The 13270-nt window shown below is 43.1% G+C and overlaps 1 long non-coding RNA gene across 2 annotated transcripts in view; it reads right to left on the minus strand.

Moving 5' to 3' along the window:
- Window positions 1-6183, minus strand: part of LOC118015022 — a 54157-nt gene extending 47974 nt beyond the window's left edge. For both annotated transcript variants that reach the window (XR_004680505.1, XR_004680504.1), the window contains exon 1: window positions 6059-6183. This is a non-coding gene — a long non-coding RNA (uncharacterized LOC118015022). The remainder of the gene's footprint in view (window positions 1-6058) is intronic.
- Window positions 6184-13270: the final 7087 nt, after the last annotated feature.

A 13270-nucleotide genomic window follows, 5' to 3' on the forward strand; every position in this document is an offset into this window, starting at 1 on the left:
CCTTCCTTCCTTCCTTCCTTCCTTCCTTCCTTCCTTCCTTCCTTCCTCCTTCCTTCCTCCTTCCTTCCTTCCTTCCTTCCTTCCTTCCTTCCTTCCTTCCTTCCTCCCTCCCTCCCTTTTTTTTTTTTTTTTAAGATTTTTAAGTAATCTTTACACCCACTGTGGGGCTCAAACTTACAACCCCACCAAGATCACGAGTCTCAGGCTCTCCTGACTGAGCTAGCCAGTTGCTCCAAAAGACTGGGTCCTTGATGACTATCTTGGGCAGCTGTATCAGCCCAGGCTGCTTCTACTTCTTATTACTGGACACTATAAACCCCTACTTGTAGACAGGTATCTATTACATGCAGCCGAATGCAATTCTGATGAATAAAATACTCCTAAACAACTACTTCCCAGTAAGCCCACATTATTTACACCAGAGTATGAATTTTGCTTGATAACCTTCCAGAATGTTCTACCTCCTAAGAGGTAGTACCTATGTAACCATCTACAAATCAATCACACAGTAGAGGATCCTTCTCTTGTATCTTCCTCTCTGCTTCTTTCTTGTAAGTATGCTATTCAGTATCAGAATTATCAACACCCTCAACAACAGCAAGAATAACAGGTGGTGAGCATCAGCCATGTTCCTTAAGCAACTTTTGATTAATTGACTGACTTCCAGCAGCATTGCTTAATTCAGACACATTTTACAAGAGTAAAGAAAGCATTCACTCAAAGTTTCTTGGATAACCCTTAAGAGTTATACTTCTCCCATAAAACTACATTTAAGTGCTAAGAAGGCAAAGAAAATATTACTAATTGTCTAATTGTTATAACTAACATATTTCAACTTAAATTTATTACTCTAGGGGTGCCTGGGTGGCTCAGTCGTTAAGCGTCTGCCTTCTGCCTTCGGCTCAAGTCATGATCCCAGGCTCCTGGGATCAAGCCCCCAGTCGGGCTCTCTGCTCCGCGGGAAGCCTGCTTCTCCCTCTCCCACTCCCCCTGCTTGTGCTCCCTCTCTCACGGTCTCTCTCTCTCTGTCAAATAAATAAAGAAAAAAAAATTTTTTTTTAAAGATTTCATTTATTCATTTGAGAGAGAGAGAATGAGAGACAGAGAGCATGAGAGGGAGGAGGGTCAGAGGGAGAAGCAGACTCCCTGCCGAGCAGGGAGCCCGATGCGGGACTCGATCCCAGGACTCCAGGATCATGACCTGAGCCGAAGGCAGTCGCTTAACCAACTGAGCCACCCAGGCACCCAAGAAAATATTTTTTAAAAATTACTACTCTAGCTTTTACAACTATTTACTTTATAGCATATAGGATAGAGTCTCTTGTAAAATTATGAGTATATTACATTTATGCCTGTTTTCTGGAACTCAAGAATAATTTTACAGTTTTAAGTGATCATATGAGTGCATACCTATTTTGCTTTGATAACATGTGGTCGGTTGTATTTATGGTTTATGCAATGCTGAGTCCTTGGTCCGGATGCCATTCTGTTATAATAATTTTCCTAGGGGGCAAACCGGTTTTATTTTGTAGCAGTCCCCTTAATGCTGCAGTTTCCAGGAATGCCTGCGCTCCATTTAAGAACAGACGATCGGCCTATTTTTCTTTTTCCTGCAAGGATTTGGCTCCTATGTCCCTCCTGGAGAAAACAGGCTGCCTTCTTGGAACACTCTTCCTCAAGCCTGCCCTCCAAATCGTGAGATCCCCTATATCTGTTCTCTCGGTCTGTACCCTTGTTCCCTTGCGAGCACTCAGGCTTGCTGCACTGTTGCAGCTTCTGTTCCCTGGGCTATTCGTCGGTGTCCCTCCGAGCGTGCGTGCTGGCCGCGTCCCTCCAGGGCAGCCCCGGGCTGCTTCTCTCCAGGACTACACAGGTGCTCGCTCGCCTCAGGTTTCCACAAGAAAGGCAATCACACCAAACGTTTTGTGATTTTTTTTTTTTTTTAACTCTCTGGAGATTCAGGGGGCTCCCCGTCATGGTACAGCTCCCAACATATCTCTCTCACGTTGTCTCTTTCTCCCTTTCTTCTCCTCCCTCCCCCCTCCAGACTCACCCAGGAGCTCCCTGTGGGGTGACAAGCCAAACCCCAGCCTCTGCAGACCCAGCTTCTACCCCAGGCAGGAAGGGTGTTTCCTACGGAAGGCAAGCTCCCCCTGGGAGGAGTGCTTGTAGCAGCTGCTAATCGAATGTGTTTCTGGCATCTTGTTACACTTAACAACCATCACACCCCCAAAGCGTTTGCTTGCATATTTTCATGAGTAACTAGAACACGTTCTGGCTCGCAGAATCATTTCATGACCTCGTACTTTAAACTTTGTTTTTACAAGTGATACAGCAGCAGGAGTACAAACAGAGGGTTTGGACCTTTCTTCAACTTGTGGTGGTCGCGGAAGCTGACAGTAAATGGGCATAAAAACAGATCCGCGAAACCCAAGCCCCATCTGGTCTATTTACTTCTGTTACGGTCACATGTTAAGTGTTCCTAGTTTTACATCCTCCAAATGAGGGAGCATCACATCAGATACACCGCATCTGCTACGGAAACTCAATCCTTTAAATGAAAAAAACCCCAATGACAAGAGAAGACGGCCCGAGTGGGTGGATCAGGCACTTCTTTGGTCCCTTAAGGGCAAGGATCTCAGGAAGGACCCAGGAGAGACCGAGGCCCCTGAGGCTGAAGGAACGGCCAGGTTAAGGAACCTTTGTGAGTACAAGATGTGAATGGAGCTCAGCTGACTGAGCAAGAGGTTAAAACAGAAACCAAACACTGAAAATGTTGCCAACAATTGGAGAAGTGACCTCTACTACAATGGAGGTTGCTACTCTCTTTTAAAGAAAAAAAACGGAGCCACCTGAGGCTAAATTTTACTAATATTACAAAAATGTGTTCTCTGTTAAGAATTACGCATTCTGGGGGCACCTGGGTGGCTCAGTTGGTTAAGGGACTGCCTTTGGCTCAGGTCAAGATCTCAGGGTCCTGGGATCGAGTCCCGCATCGGGCTCCCCGCTCCGCGGGAAGCCTGCTTCTCCCTCCCCCACTCCCCCTGCTTGTGTTCCCTCTCTCGCTGTCTCTCTGTCAAAAAAAAGAATTACACATTCTGGGACGGCTGAGTGGCTCAGTGGGTTAAGCGTCTGCCTTAGGCTCAGGTCATGATCCCAGGGTGCTGGGATCGAGGCCCGCTCAGCTGAGAGCCTGCTTCTCCCTCTCCCACTCCCCCTGCTTGTGCTCTTTCTCTCTGTCAAATAAATAAAAATAAAATCTTAAAAAAAAAAAAGAATTACACATTCAAGGGGCGCCTGGGTGGCTCAGTTGGCTAAGTGTCCGACTCGTGATTTCAGCTCCGGTCATAATCTCGGGGTCCTGGGATGGAGCCCCTCGTGGGGATTTGCTCTCAGTGGGGAGTCTGCTTGGGATTCTCTCCCTTTCCCCCTCCCTCCCTCTCTGCTCCTTCCCACTGCATGCCTGTGCGTGCTCTCGCTCCTGCGGGCCCTGAAATAAATAAATAAAATCTTGAAAAAAAAAAAAGAATCCCACATTCAAATGAAAGCCATTCACCAATGTTCCAACCTTCTGAGAATACCCTGTCCTATAATATTCAGATGAAATGATTAGCTCCCAGCCCCCAACCCATATATTATGAGAAGTCCTGTCTCCTTCCAGTATTTCTGAAGATTACTGGTATGGGGTACATGAGTGTGTGGGTGTATGTGTGTGTGCACGCGTGTCACAGCAGAGGACAAGGGTGTGTGGGAGGTCGGGTGGCTTATGTTCTTTAACTCACCTCTCACTCTGATTCCGCCGAATTCCATTTCTCACCTCCTGAAGCTACAGTTCTTGCTCTTACCTTTTCGGCCCTATAAGGACCCCTTCAATCCCCCAAAGAACTAGTAGCGCTAGACAATTATATGCTGTAAGCTTCCGCTGAAGGTCTGGAATAACAGAGGACGGGCTACAGCGTGGCACAGAGAGAAAACCACTTCAGGTTGAACAGCAGACCTTGCTGTTGTGGGAGCTCTTCGGCCGACTGTCCCCTGCGAGGAATTTCCGTCGTTGTCTTTCCTGTCAGTCCTGGCTCCTGTACCCTTCTGGGACCTGCCTTCCCCTCTGCTCTGACCCTTCTCTCCTCTGTCCTCCTCTTGAGAAGTCCTCAGTATTTCCAAATAGTTCTCCTGCCAGGCGTGATTCTCAAACCTTTTACACAGATGAAGAGTCTTGGGGAGAACAATTTGACTGGAAGTCAGGACTAAAGGCATTATTTCAAAGTCTCCTTTGTTTAGAAGCACGCTGCTTGGCCTTAGCTTGTATGTTACCTGGAGTGGGTTGGGGGTCTGATGGAGGGTAGAGGAAAGAGCTAAAGCCACTCCTACTGGTACAGCTACCCCTCATTTTATCACAGCAAACCCACAATCTCTCTTTTTTACCTACAGAGCAATTCAGTTCTCTGTCAAAGTAGCTCTTTCTGCAATATGCCTTGCAGAAATCACCTTTTAAAACCAAAAGCCCCATGCAGGTATTTCTCATACAAAAGACCAGCCTTATCTCTTCCACCTTCCAGAATGCATAAGCAGCCTCAGACATTTCTTTTTTTAAAATAGCAATTGTTCCTTTTCAGTAAAGCATGTAGAATAAAGATTATTAGTGTTCAAAGAGTGTTCAGTCTTCATTATGTTTTTAGCATGTTGTCAAGTTTTACCATGGGGAAAAGGAAATCCTCAAATCCTAGACTTTACTGGGCCTGAGCAATAGTAGCTTACCTCCCTCGTTTGTGAATCACAAAACTGAGGCCCTAAGAAGTTCTGTGGTAGGCCCAAGGTCACTGGTAAGCCCCTCAATAGAGAGCTGGGATTAGAGCCTCCTCCACTGCTTCTATGATCATAGTTTAATAGCGACAGGATGTAATTTGTTCACCCTGCTTGCTGAATGCAATGAGTGTGGCTCAGAATTCTTATAAACATGACTTATGGGTTTAAATTATATGCAAATGACATGATTAGCCATGCAAAATATGCACATATCTATTAGCTATACAGGGGAAACTTATCTGCCAATAGGGAAATTTATGTTTGTATTATCAAAAGATAAAAAGAGCTTTCTTTACTGCGCTGCAAATTACAATTTAAATTGCACTAGAAAAATAACAGTAAAATCTCAAGAGCCCTTGAGTCCCATCCAGGCCTCAGAGTTGAATCTGGGTTTTTCCCACCAAATAGCTGCTTATATCTCTTTCACATTATTAGGATGCTTGGTGACCTCTGACCCTTAGGACACTGTTCTCTGTCTCTAACGCACACTTCTTACATATTTAAACCTTTTTGTGGATCATAAAAATAAAATATATTCGTTGTAGAAATTTTGGACGATACAGAATAGTATGAAGAAAATAAAATAAATGCTACCTGTAATTCCATTGCTGGAAATAACCACAGAATCTATCTTGGCATTGGCTTGTTAGCCCAGACATTTTCCTTTGCACCTTAGATAATATATACCATACTTACACTTTTTTCCCCCATATTGGGATGTGCATTGCATAGCTCGCTTTTAAAAAACCTACACAAAATTCCCATGTGATTAAATATTCTTCAGAAATGGATTTTAAGCCTGAATTCTAAGCCATCTTGGGAAGTTACTCATTTTTTCCTGAGTATCTACCATGTGTACATGAGGTATAATGTTAATAAAATTGTTTTTCTCTTGTTAATCTGGCTTTTACCATGGGGGTCTCAGCTAAGAACTTAGGGGAGAGGGAACATTATTTTCCCTCCCCTACAATAATCTTCTATAAACATTTTTTCAATCCATCTCCTATTGTTAGACCTTTTGGTTATTATCTATCGTAAACCCTCAACTATGTCCTAACCATTTAGAAGAGCAAACAAGCAGTTTAGGAGCAGAGGGTAAGGTCTATCTGGTGCACATACACGTGGATACCAGAAGGTGACTCAAGAGAGCGCTTTCCGCTTTCATCCTCCGTAGTCAACTTGTGTTTCGGACCCCACGCCGCCCCCACCCCTAGAGCTTCCTACGGCCTCCTCTCTTCTCCCTTCTAGTTTTTACCTCTCCTCCGCTCCTCTGCTCCGTCCAGCTACTTGTTCCTCGTACCTCTGGCTCCGATTCTAAGATGCTCAATCCCCTCTGGTTTGTCCTGTAATGAAGCTGGTCAGGGGATAAAGGAAGATCGCCCTGCCTGGTTTGATCCCGGAATGACTCAGCTGCAAGACTTGAGCCCCAGAAGGAAGTGATTAGACGTTTCTTCCCTGTTGTGTGCCCAGTCCACAATTTTTACAGAGTAGTAGCCTTAAAGCACAGTGCGACTTGTTTGGGAAATGACACTTCCTAAAATCCACGAACATTTAATGAGTTTCTTTTCCAATCTAAATGCTGAGAACCACCATTTAGCTAAAGCTTTGCATCTATCCTTGATTATTTCTTTAGGAGAACTTTGCAGAAGAATAATTTCTGGTTCAAATGAATTTTTTAAATATGCGTTTTTAAGTCTGGTGATAAATATTGCCAAATTGCCTTTTTGGTATAAAGGTTATACAAAATTACATTTCCACCAGTGCTGTCCAGTTATGCCCCCAGCATTGGGATAATCAATTCTCTTTGGTAGGCAATTTGTGGTTTCTCATTGTTGCATTAATATGCATTTCCCTGAGGTATATGTTCCAAAATCTTAATAATTTCAAAGTGTATTTTTCTTTTTAGTAAATCAATAGATTTTTTTAGTTTTTTTGTCTATTAAAGGTTTTATTTATTTATTTCACACACACAGAGAGAAAGAGAGAGGCAGGCAAAGGGAGAGGGACAAGCAGACTCCCTGCTGAGCAGAGAGCCCGATGCAGGGCTCAGTCCCAGGGTCCTGAGATCATGACCTGAGCCAAAGGCAGACGCTTAACCGGCTGAGCCACCCAGGTGCCCCTGGAGACACCAGGGTTTTTAATTGTATTTCAGAACTCTACACTACATGTGGCTGGAAGTGAAAAGAAACAGTGATCATCTAGGCAATCTTGTTGTTTTACAGATGAAAACAAAATTAGGGCTCTGTGGTTAAAGAAAAATGTATCCAGTGAAAGCCATGATAGTTGAGTCAAACACAAAATGAGCTTATTTTTCAGCAGCGGAACTTGAAAAACAGCGGTATATTTCAATGTAAGCAATATTTTGTGGTATGCACTTTGTATAAGGTTGTTCAACAAGGTACCACCAAAAAAAAGCAAACAAACAAACTACACAAAGACTTCTTTTAAGAAATTTACGTACAATCGTAAGGGTATGCAGCAAAAAGCAAACAGTTAACCTTGAAAATGCATAGAATGAAGCTAAATAGATTGTTGATGACATAGTCAAATTTATAGAATGCTGTCAACAAGTAATGGCAAAAAATAAGAAAAAACATTTTATAGGTGAAATATTTTTATATTTTGGTAGGAAAAAACACTACAGATGATGTAGTTATGTGTACTTTTCATTGATTTGAAACTGGTTGTATAAGAGGAGTTTCAGAAGATTGAGTGCACTATCAGATGGCTCTGTGTGGTCTTAAGAACTTATACAGCAGGAGCTCCCAAGATTCACAGCCATTTGTTTGGGGAACAATAGTCTATTCAATCAACAAGCAATTATAAAGAGTTTATTCTGAACCAGATGCTACAGAGGATCTACTGAGATCAAAGACAAGACGTCTCTGTCTTGGAAGAGTTCAGTCTGATGGATGAGAGAAACAACACAAAACAGTGTGGTAAGATCTGTGATCATCCTATCTGAACTGTGTTTGGTCAGTCCCTGGGAGTTGTCAGCTTCAGAAAATCTAGAAACAGGAGACAGACTGAGGTCGGATGCCAGAGAGAGACAGACGAGTTGCCAAAGCCTTGCCCTTAATTGGCACACAGCACTGGCATGGAGCTCAAGTCAGATGCCTTCAGCAGGGCTGTCAAATTAGAGCAAGGGCAAGCCTGGAGGACAAATGACATCAGAAGTGGCAGGGGTTAAGGGAGAGGTAGAGCAAGGGAACAAGAGATCTAGGGCAGGAGACCTGGGAGAGCGTGGGGAAGAGCATTCTGTAGTGGGGACTTCCTCCAAGATCTACTAACCCCTCCCAGGAGACATTCCACTGCTGGTCTTAAGGGCTGTACAACCCAACCGAGTATCTAACTATAGAGGTGTGTACGAAGTGATGGGGAAATCGCCAACTGGGATCTTCAAGATTTCATAGAGGAGGTAACAGAAAGTGTAGGTGGGCTGCTTGAAGGGTGGAAGATGGGAAAACAAATGCTGCAGGATGAGGCTGGTAAATCCGTGCCCATAGCCCACATTCACCAGGCACTTTCTACTAGACAAGCAGTGTGTGAAGTACATCACATGCGCCATCTTGTTTAAGCCCCACAACAACCTTGTGGGGTAAACTCTATAATTAGCCTCAGTGTGCACGTTAGGAAACTGAGGTTTAGAGAGATTATATAACTTATCCACGAGGTTAGACTAGAATGTGGGTTCTAACTCCAGAGCTGGACTGTTAACTACTACTATTAACCGCTAAAGCTCCTTGGGGCATAATTATAGTGAGCCTTCTCATTGTGCTAAAAGGTCTGATCTTTCTCTTGTAGCCAGTGGTGAGAAATTGAAGGTGTTCAAACCAAGGACTGACATGTGTTTGGTAGTGTGGTTTAATGTCATCAGCATAAACTTTAGAGTCCTCAGGTTTGAACAACAGCTTTTTGACTTTTTGAGGAACCTTGATCAAGATGATTTCTCAGGCTTCAAATTCTTGTTCTAAGTTAAGAATAACAATGTCTTCTTGCTGGAATGCTAGGATACTTAAATATGAAAATGTACATGAAAGCAACTTGTTAACTGCCAAGCTAAAGATAAATATTAACGTTTATGATTTCCACTGTATTTCAGAGAAAGCAAGGCAGCCAGGGATAGAGTGGTAGGAGAGCCACTGGGGGTGATTGTAATGGTCCGGATTGAAGGAGGGTGACAAGCGTATATGCTGAAGCAGTGGCAATGAGGATGGAGAGGAAGGAAATATTTAACGGATAATTAGGACAGCTTACAAACAGGACTAAATGACTGAGTGGATTTGGGGATGGAAGGGAAAGGGGGTCAGGATGATTCAGAGTTTTCTCTGAATCACCAGGTGGATGGTGATGTCATCAGTGCAGGAAGAAGGGTAGGCAGGATAATGCATTCTATTCCAGGAACGTTGTGAAGAGGTGGCTATGAGGCATTCACCGAGTGGAGGTGGTGAAATACCAGTGGGACTATGAGTGGGGGGGGGCCCAGAAAAGACGTGTGCTGTAGACTCAGATTTGGACCTCACTGGGTATTTGTGTTACCAAAACTATTAGAGTAGGTGTGGTGTCCAGGCAGAACATATAAAGCTATGGCTTGGGCGCCTGGGTGGCTCAGTTGGTTAAGCGACTGCCTTCGGCTCAGGTCATGATCCTGGAGTCCCTGGATCGAGTCCCGCATCGGGCTCCCTGCTCGGCAGGGAGTCTGCTTCTCCCTCTGACTCTCTTCCCTCTCGTGCTCTCTGTCTCTCATTCTCTCTGTCTCAAATAAATAAATAAAATCTTTAAAAAAAAAAATAAATAAATAAATAAAAATAAAGCTATGGCTTGTAACCCTATAAAGCAAGGGAAACTTCCCAACTCACACCCCAAAATAAATGCTTCTGCAGAAGTCCCCTTTGCAAAAACGGATCAAAAGAAAGCTTTTCTTGTCAAATCTGGAGCGAGTTGCCTGGAGCCCACTTCTTGAGACAGCCTCTGAATGGGCTTCACTGAGCCCAGCTTGAGAACCACCAACTTGGAGCAGGAAGAGGAGGAAGAGGATAAATCGCCATATTGAATCTGAAAGAAAGCAGCTGACACAAAATCAGATTGGAATTTTCATTTTGGATTTTTTAAAAAGCCGTTTTGAAACTCTAATTCTTTTGGAAGCCTCACCCAGTCATATGCAGGGCTAATATTTTTTCCTGGCCTGCTCTTACAGATGCCTGACACTGTACAATGTCCATGTTTGCCTGTTGGAAGCCATGGTGACAAACGAGTCAAGCCTGAGGGCTTAGGCTAATGTCTGTTTTCAAGTCCACGCACCTTGGTTTTCCTCCTCAGAAGGTGGTGGTTGTGTACACATCTGCTGGGTCTCCAGCACTGAGATTATCACACTTGTCACAGTTACCGTGAGACTCTTATGTGATCGCTAAACTGGGTAAGTGTGACCCTTGACTCAAATAGTTGTTGAATAAAAATTATCCTAGCATGTAAGCTTTTTAAAAAGTTGAATTGATTGAACGTTTCCTGCTAATTAAATGCATTGGGTCTGCTTATTATTTCAACACTGTGAAGGCCTTTGCCCCAAATCCAATAAAAGCAGTTTGCTTTTGGTGGTTAAATCAGAAAGACCTAATCACACGATACCCAAAGACAATAAGAGGAAGGAAATGAGGCAAGCAGAAGGAGACCAAGAAAGAAAGAAGAAAGGACAATGAGTGATGTGTTAGTGGCTACTAAACAACAACACCACAAAATGAAAACACTCTAAAGTCTCAGTGATTTACTACGATGAAAGTTTATTTCTTACTTATTCAAAGTTCACTGTTGTGGGTGTTTATGATTGGTGAGTGGCCTCAGCATCCTCGCCCGGATCCTCTGCCATTCAGGGTTAGGAGTGGATTGGAAAGTTTGGGCCAGGCCTGAAGGTGAGGGTATCATTGCTGTACAATTCCATTGGCTAGAGCTAGTCTGGAGGCCGCGTTCAGCCGCGTGAGGGGCTGAGAAATATGGCGGAGTTGTGTGCGCGGGAGAAGGCGGAAGTGACTAGCCAGTCTCTGCTGCAGGTGAAATAGGAAGTGCCTATGCTTCCTATCAAAGGAAATTTTCCTATGAAAATTAGGAAAAATTAATCCCTTGCATACAAAATTCCAGTCTGTTTCTTCTTCTTTTATGAAAGTCTTACTCCAGAAGACGAACAGAAGTGAATATTGAATCCCCTCAACCCTGCCAGAAATGTAAGTTAATTCCTAAGCTGAAGTTAGTTACCACATTTTCAAAGGCATCAGAGAAAATGTTTATCACTTTTACAGGTAAGGCTCAATTCTGAAAATATCATTTTCAAAACACTATTTCAAATAATGAAATAAATTGTATTTGTATATGATGCAGCTCAGCGTTATTATATAAACCCTTCCTTTACAAACTTCTCATAAAAACTTCTTCACATTCTTACCCGAAAAAAGAATTTTAAAAAAGCTAGACATATACCCACTGAGTCATAGAATAATTGGAATTCTGACAGGAAGATAACTGTAAAGCAGTTCTTTAAAAAGGAACACCATTCTGCTTTATTTAAACTCCAAAGTAGGTAAGCGTTTTATGGGCCGAGATTTTCTCATACAGGGTGTTATGCAATATACAGCTCAGCTTTGAATACTTTTCTCCTTTGTTCTTCTTGCACACCACGCACATGCCATTTGGTGACATCCTGAGGTCTGGGAGGCTATTGGATTAGACTTTCTGAAAAGAAAAGGTTATTCTACATCATGTATAGAAAAAAAGCTTTGATGATTCATAAAATTAAAGCCTTTTAGTTCCTGGCAGGGGAGATCTCCTAGTCAATGTGTTGAAAGGAACGTGGATGTATTATAACTTGCCCCCTGACAGAACCAAAGATCCCAGCTGGCTTTTTTGCAGGAAGGACGCGAGCACTAGGCCAACATTGATGAGGCGACTTTTAAACAGCACAAAGTAGACAAAGACACTGTCAGCCTCCAAGAAAGAAAGAGAGGGAGTGCCAGTGAGTTCGCATGGTACGGAAAGTATAAGGATTGTTCCAGTAAAATGTTTTCTCGTTACGGAATAGTGCTTGAGTAAACACACATGAGACTCGTGTGCCCCCTAATTTGCCCTATACCGCTGGTCCATGCCATGGAGGAACGTCTGAGAACTTCTGCCTCAGAAAATACAAATTTGTATTAGGAAAGGTGGTCTAATCAAATTTGACTTGGCTGAGAGTCCCAGCACGGTCTTTTCCTATCTTCTGTCTTCCTTCCACCCAGTGTTTGAGCTTTTTCTGCCTGGAGAAAGCACTTAGTAAATATGGACTTGTTTATCAGCAGCAGCAGAACTTGGTAACTTAATCATTTGTAAAGAGCTTTGAACTCAATAAAGGAAGCTCTTGGTGAGCTTTTCCTTTAGGTATACCAGAAGAAAGTTCTGTGTTTTTCTTTGCTTCCCCATGACATACAGTTTCCTTTTCTGCCAGGATTCTACCCTTAAAGTATTTTGACCTTGAGCCGTTCTGATTAGCGACGCCGTTGCAAACAAAGCAGTGAGTCCAGTGTGCACGCAGCGTGGCATGTTCGAGTTTGTGGCGCGGACCGCTGTGACATCCGAGGCAGTCAGAGTTTATGAATCGATAAAATAATTAATTAATTTCTCCAGAATGTGTTATTTGACTCAGATGGTGAAACAGTCCCTCCACTTCAATTCTTCTTTCAATCCTCTTGCGAAGGAGAAAGTCTCAGTTTAATGATAGTTACATGTTTATTCCTCTTTATTACTTTCTGTTCTTTTTAAGGAGAGAACAAGTTTCAGGCTGAGAATCTTCAGTGGGCAATTTTTTTAAAAAAAATTTTATTTATTTATTTGACACACACACAGAGAGATACAAGCAGGGGGAGCAGCAGAGGGAGGGGGAGCAGCAGAGGGAGAGGGAGAAGCAGGCTTCCTGCAGAGCAGGGAGCCTGATGCAGGACTCGATCCCAGGACCTGGGATCATGACCTGAGCCAAAGGCAGACACTTAACTGACTGAGCCACCTGGACACCCACCCCTACAGTGGGCAATTTTACCTAGCTAAAACTTAGTCATGTTTTAATATCATTATTTTTAGTTTTAATTCTTGTCTATGGATAGCAAGTGAACTATTTTCCAGTTATCAACTAATAAAAATTTTCTTTTATAATCAATAATTAAAATGCTAAAAAGGGGTCACTTTAAAGGAAAATATTGAATGACAGGTAAAGGGTTTGTGAATGAGTCAAGACTGAAAAACACAGGTAGAATGGGAAGAACACTGGTCTGAGAGCCAGAACACCCGAGTTTCTATCCTTTGCCACTAACTAGCTGCATGACATGCGGCGAGTCAATGAACCTCTCTAGGTCTCAACTTTCTCATCTGTAAAAGGTTGCAATGTATCAGTGCTTCTCAGTTTGGCTACACAATAGAACCACCTGAGGAGATTGTAGGACTCCCCATCCTT

Source organism: Mirounga leonina, unplaced genomic scaffold (assembly GCF_011800145.1).
Source record: "Mirounga leonina isolate KUSES-001 unplaced genomic scaffold, KU_Mleo_1.0 Mir_165, whole genome shotgun sequence".
Taxonomy (NCBI): Eukaryota; Metazoa; Chordata; class Mammalia; order Carnivora; family Phocidae; genus Mirounga; species Mirounga leonina.